Source organism: Monomorium pharaonis, chromosome 1 (genome assembly GCF_013373865.1).
Source record: "Monomorium pharaonis isolate MP-MQ-018 chromosome 1, ASM1337386v2, whole genome shotgun sequence".
Classification (NCBI taxonomy): domain Eukaryota; kingdom Metazoa; phylum Arthropoda; class Insecta; order Hymenoptera; family Formicidae; genus Monomorium; species Monomorium pharaonis.
The window spans coordinates 3,175,291-3,182,126 of NC_050467.1; positions in this window are offsets into that span (position 1 = coordinate 3,175,291).

Here is a 6,836-nt window from a genome sequence, read left to right on the forward strand (position 1 = left end):
TCCTTTTGCATCTAGGGTAGAGGGAGAAGGAGGTCGATCGTCTTTTGTATGATCAAATAAACGATACCACCAAATAATTACCCCGTGCAAGTAGATTTCGGCCAACCGGTTAGATTTACAGAGCGTGACGTTTAATGCCGCGAGCGAACGAAATTTACCGGTACCCGCGTACCGATTCGAGCGGCACGAAAGGAAAGAGAGTGGAAAATCTCGCACGTAGCTCTTTCCCATCGTGGCTGTTCGTTTAAGACTGCGATTCTTCACGCACGATAATTACATAAGCAATTGAGTAACGCGTGTTAATTGCCGACATTAATCCTTTCGCGATCGCGATTATTACACGCGGAAACTCTAAATTGTCACGTGACGCGTAATATCACAATATGTAAAACGACAATAAGAAACAGCAGAGCAAGAGTAATCTTGATCTTTGTCATTTATCCATTGTATTAGGTTTGTATTGAGGGTAAATTGTTTCAGATATCCCGTGCGCGTGGTAATATTATATATAAATAACGTCGCGCAATAAAGTGAAATAGATTTTGTACCATATGACGAACATAATTTTGTCTTAAATATTTTTCTTCTTTTTAAATAATTATTTGTCGCGTTGCGAAAAATAAGTTCACATTTTTATATACGAGCTCCTCAGTTACGGAAAAGTCAGTCTTTACCCGACAATGAATAGATTTGCTATTAAAGATTATCGTAAAACCTCAGCATCAATCATTTCGCAAAACTGATTGTTTCGTCTCCTGTTATTATCTGTGTCATGACAAAATAGCGAGCGATCGCTTTTTTTATAGCTTTGTACTGATCAGAAATCACGAGACCGTTGCAATTTTCGCGAGATCAAATATATATATATATATATATATATATATATCGCTGCTAGTTACACGCGAGACTGATACCTACATGTTTTGTTTTTTTCCGTTTTTTTTTTTTCGACAACGGAGACGCCGTGATAGCCGTAAGGTTTATTTTTCCGTGTCCGCAACATCGAGAGAATTGAACTCGCTGCAGTTACACCCGGTATCAATCTCCGATGACGAGATGTGAAACGGAATCGCAATCGTATCGAGTTTCAGTCGGATGAAGATTGTGTGGCGAAAAAGAAAGGGTTGTAAAGGATAGCAAAAACAGAAGAGCCGTAGGACTGGTTTTCACTGATGCCGTACGATTCCGCGCGATTCTCCATAAAATGGCCTTAAAACAGTTGTTTAGTATACATACTAGAAGAACATTGTAACTGTTAGACAGATGTATCCTTGTGCGGTTAGAATAGAAATTTATGTTTGTTTTTTAGAGCTATGCAAATTTCGACGCGAGACAGAATCACGCATAAACGCATGCACGCCTTCGCGACCGATATAATTGAATCGCATTAAAGGATTTTTCACGAGATTCTTTCAGTTGGCAATTCAACGTAGAATACATTCCATAATTTCTTTCCCGTTAAATAATAATCTTGCTAATTAAACAATTCCAATCGGTGTATACGGTTGCGAAAACTTGACGATTAATTAACAAGACTTAATTCGCGAACGCGGATCTGAATTCCGGGGTTGAATTATGACAAGCTGGATTATGATTTATGGGAATGTAATTGCACGCGAGGGATGCGTGCAAAGGTAAAAAAAAAGCTCTGTTCTTCCGAGTGAGATGAAAGTTTGTATTTTTCACAAATCACCGGTTGTAAAAGTGCCGGATTAATTTCGATAAGCTCGCAAAGAATTTTGAAATAAATTTTTACGAATTTATTTCGAAATACATAAATTTCGAGAATGGATGCAGAGACTGAAAAAAGTTATGTATTTACGTGTGCGATGAAATGTGCGAGATAATTGACGTAAAATAATCTATTCTCTCTTCCGCAACGCGGAAAATTGAACTCGTCGAAATTCCACCGCTTTCGCCTCCCGCAAAATGTACAGTACCCAAATTTGTAAATAATATTTATGCGTGCATGTTGCGGGGGTAATCTTTATGAGGGTTAAATCGAGCGGGCAGTACGGCGTGCCTTTCTGCCAACCCTGAAGGATAATCTTTCAAGATAAACCCTTCAACCCTTAACCGGAGCTGTAGCTTTTTACATGTATAATACTTTCACGTGGAAGGATCATAAATTACAAAGTTGAAGAAGCTAATAATTTAGAGCGGACACGATAATAATAGGATAATTGAGTAATGGATAGATCGAGATCGATAACGCGTATCAGGTTTCTCGATATTTTACCATGTCTGTGCTCTGTGCTTCCGGTTAAGTCTTACGAGGCCTTTATTCATTTTCTTTGTGAGGTTCATACGAAAAAGAAAGGAAGGGTAGAAACTATTATCACCACTTTCACGCTTATTACACTGCAAGGACGAAGGGGGAGGGGGGGGGAGGAGGGACTATTGTCACCACTCTCTCGCATTTATTACGTCGTAAGCGAGCGAGCGAGGGCTTCACGATGGAACGAATATAAATTCAACGATAATTTAATCGAGCTCAGCGCCGTGCCAATTCGTTTAACCCTCCGATGGATTTTCAGCACGTCGGAGATAACCCCGGTGCATCGTAATTTTCTTCCCTTTTCCTTCCTTTTTTTTTCGCCGAACGCGTATTATAAATATTCACCGTTTCGTTCATCAAGATTTTTAAAAATGTAAAAATCCAGTTCAATACCTTGGGAGCAAATGCGCCAATTGGATTTTTCCGGGGAGGAAAAATATTGGCTCCAAAGGTTTGCCTAAAAATCCGAAGGCAAACGGGCGCGAAAATCTGGAACACCCTGTGTAACATTTCCTTCTTTTTATTCGCGGGTCACGGAACGGGCGCCTCAGCTCCTGCTCCCGAGGTATTAAGCTGTTCGGGACTTTTCGCTATATCGCGTTTCAGATTACGGTTCAACGCCAACGTCGCGGACAATACGGGACTTTGGGCGTTCAACCCTTCCCTCCCCTCGTCCCGCCGGCGTTATATCCCGGCGCCCCGCGAAAGCTTCCTTCCACCGATGAAAATTATATTAGCCGGAACTCTGACTTCGCGGCGCGTCAGTGGAGTTAAGACGAAGCCGTAATCCAGCCGTAATATCCAGCGCGAAATCTCACCCGCAAAATCCGCATTCGATGTAATTCCGCGTGCGCGCTAATCTCCCTTTGTTTCCGCTAAAGACTCCACCGAACTTGGCGGAACCGACGACGAGGTACGAAACGCGCGATTACGAGCCGGTTGGTTGCGCCAACGTTGATTAATCGACCGTCCAAGTATTTTTCATTTCCCTCCCCGTTACAATACCGGGGCCATGATCTGCGTGGAATGAGGCAGCTAAAATCGCTAATCGGAGTCAGTTACCCTGGATTGACCGTTCGCACCCGCGTCAATTAATAATGTTCTTTGATGATTAATCGCATGCCACGTATTGCCTCGCGTGCGTTGTACAGAGGGGATACCCTCTCCCCTTTCCCGCCCCGCGATTCTACCGATTCATCATTTGTCTACACGGATCTTTCCGTCGGCTCGAAATAGATTTAACTTTATGGAAAGTGTCTTCATTTGTCGCTAGTTTGCAAAGTGATTTCCAACGATTTTCGCTCTGTGGTGCGAGCAGCCGCTTTTGCACGATTGGTGCGTTTAACGTTTAAGGTAGTTAAACCGTTGGTCACCGTTCCGGCTTTGCTGTCTTCATCGCGAATAGAGAGAGAAAGAGAGAGAGAGAGAGAGACGTCATTCTCTCTGCGAAGGGAGGGTATAATTCTCGATCTATCTAGCGGCGAATTGTTAACGAGAGTTAGTTGGTCAGTCGGTCAGGCGCGGTTAACAAAGTTTTCTTTATTCATTCGTATTATGAATGTATCTACTATGTGACTATAAACCGGGACAGCTCGAGACTTAGAATAACTTCATCAGGGGCTGCACGCGGTCCCTCATGGCCACTTAAAACGTCGGTCAATTATTAAAGTACGGTCTACTAACGTGGCGCTCGCTGGAGTGATTCTTAATTCTCTGTGAGTGATGAAAACGTAATTATCTTCCAAAATGCACTTCTTCTAAATGGAGGAATTTTGCATAAAGAAATTGGCCAAAGTATGTATATATAAAATTTATTAATGGCCGCGAGAGCGGAAAGTGTAAGAAACTCCATGCAGACCGATGTTGCACCATGACCGCCAAATTAATTTTTAATTAATGATTAAGATTAAGATTTCACAAGCGGGAAACGCGATACGTGATACTGTGAAAGAGAACAGAGACTCTTAATATATTCTGTAAGGGAATCCCGTAGACTTAGGCTACTTTTTTTCCATGCCTTTGCATTCGGAGTTCGGTGTTTGTAGAGCATCTTTGCATGGTTCTGGAATAGCACGTTTTTATCGATCACCGCCGTAGATACGATCTAAACTGTTAATTAACCAAGACTGCCGGGGTGGGATCGATCCTAAGCTGCTTTTCTAACGGGAGGGAAACCCAAAGTGCTAAAGCGCAAAGCGTTTCCGGTTTGGGACGGGGCGAAGCGCCGCGGTCTCCTCGGATAGCGCCGGGAATTGATTGCAACACGCGAGTCTCCCGCGTGCATAAGTAAATCGGTGCGGGCAAAAAGTTTCAGCCTTGCTCCGCTTCCTATAGAATTCTAACCATTTACGTGGAGCAATCCCTTCGATCGCGGTTTACATTTCAGAGACGATCGGTCTATTCGCGGGTCGCGAAACCAACAGGGAGAGCGGGATAAAAAGAAAAACATGAACAGTTTCATTCGCGACCGCGATTTCAATCGTGCGGACGAGGAAAAGAAAGCAGACAAAAATACTCTTCACTTATCGTAAATCGATCGAGGTATACGAGTCGAACTTGTACATAATAACCGGACTAAAACCCTTTCGGAGCAAGAAGAAAGCCTTTTGCGCGAGCCGATTTGGACGGAAGGCCTATACTTGAAATGTCTCCTCGAACTCGACACATTGCTCGATCGTCGCTCGGGAGGGGGAGGAGATGCATCAAAAGCGTATCGACGCGAGAGAACGTACACGAGCTCTCACGCTGATCGCTCGCGACGGGAGGACCGTCGAAGTGTACAATACGTACGTGTAGGGCTAGGGTAAGAAGTAACGCGATTAATGTTTCACTCCCGGCCCCACGTAGCCGCCGCTCCCGTTCGTTGCACAAAGTGCACGAGGTACGCTTTCGTAAGTCCCTTTGGAGAACCGAGCGCTTTAAAGGGACGACGATGGGGTTGACGTGGAACGCGGCTGACGGGTTCGAGCGACGGCGCCTCGCGTCGGGGGTGTCAATATTTTCTCATGCCGTATATACCGAATCTCTTGCGCAACATCTAAATCGTACACTTTTTGAGAGAGAAAGGGAGAGAAAGAGAGAAGAGAGCATCTAGAAAATAGGCAGTGTATTTAGAGCGGAAACAGACGATCGATTTAGTCGCGCGCGCTGCTTCGAAATAAATTTGGAGCGTGAGAGAAAACAACTCGCATGTTTAATTTTTTGTTTTTCCACTTCTCTGAATTCCTTTTGTTTTTTTCCCTCTCGTTTTTTTTTCCATAGAATTTCAACGCAATTTCACGTAATTTCAGCCGATGACAAAAGTGACGATTGCATATTGGACCGATCGCTGCGTATATTACATTTGTCGCTCGTTCATTTAAAAGTAACAATTAATCACCATCGATCCCTACCTTCACCTACTTCATGCAACAATTTTTCACGAAAAAAATAAAAGTTAGAATAACGATCCTCGGCGCAACCATTAAACCGGAGTTAATTAACCATGGCTCGCGACATAAAAGCCGAATATATCAATGTCGTTTTACGCTCGGCTAATAGAATTACCTATCTCCGCTCGCGTTACAGTTAAAAGCTACGAGGGAGGCAGAGCGCGGAAAAGTCGTAAAGTCGGTCACAAAGGGTGTTTAAGGCGCGGAAAAACCTTGACCCTCTCTTCATAAATCACTTTCGAGCGGGTCGCGCGCGGCTCCGACGCGCGATACGGCGGTGTCGCTAAATTGGCTCATTTGAGAGCGCCTAATGACGCGTACGCTCGCAAAGAGGGGCAGGGTAGGGAGGAGGAGAAAAGCTTTTGGCGAGCGGCCAATTGACCTCCCCCCTCTCTCCGCGGAAGCCCTTAGAAACGCGGCTCCGGGCCGAACGAGGTGGTTCGCGTGTTCGGACCGGGGTGCACTACACGGACGGCCGCCCATAATAAACGGGAGGAAAGAGAAAAAAAAACGCACGAATTACCATGTGTCTCGCATACCACTATAACTCTAACGACAGCATCGATAACGCTCTAAACGATAAGTACCTAAACGACACACCGTTTAAGCCGTATCCAATCCGTAAATCTCTCAACTCTAGCTGCACCAAGTGCCATAGTCCATAGGTACACGATTATGATTACATAGAACTCGATATAGCGTCAGCAGCTGATCACGAGAGAGAAAGAGAAAGCGAGCGAGAGAAAGGGAGAATGTGAGTGAATTATTAATTGCGTGAGCAATTAGTTCTACGAATTGGAACCGTGACTGCCGCGCGGTGCGAAAGAGGGTGGAACCGAGAGAGAGAGAGAGAGAGAGTGAGTGAATGCAAGAGGAAGGTGGCGGGACGCGACCGTAAGCAGGAGTTACGTTTCGCCGTCGCGACATACACGTGACTCGAGAGATCCGGCGTAACCCGTGGAACCCGAATAGCGCTCTCGAGCATTACCTCTACAGACACACCAATATATGCGACAATATACACGTTGAGATTGATTGATTTCCGGTCCGCCTGTCGCCTCGGTTACTCTGCGCTACATCCTTCTCATCCCCTTCCGTCCCACTCCTCCCCCTCCGGTATACATGCA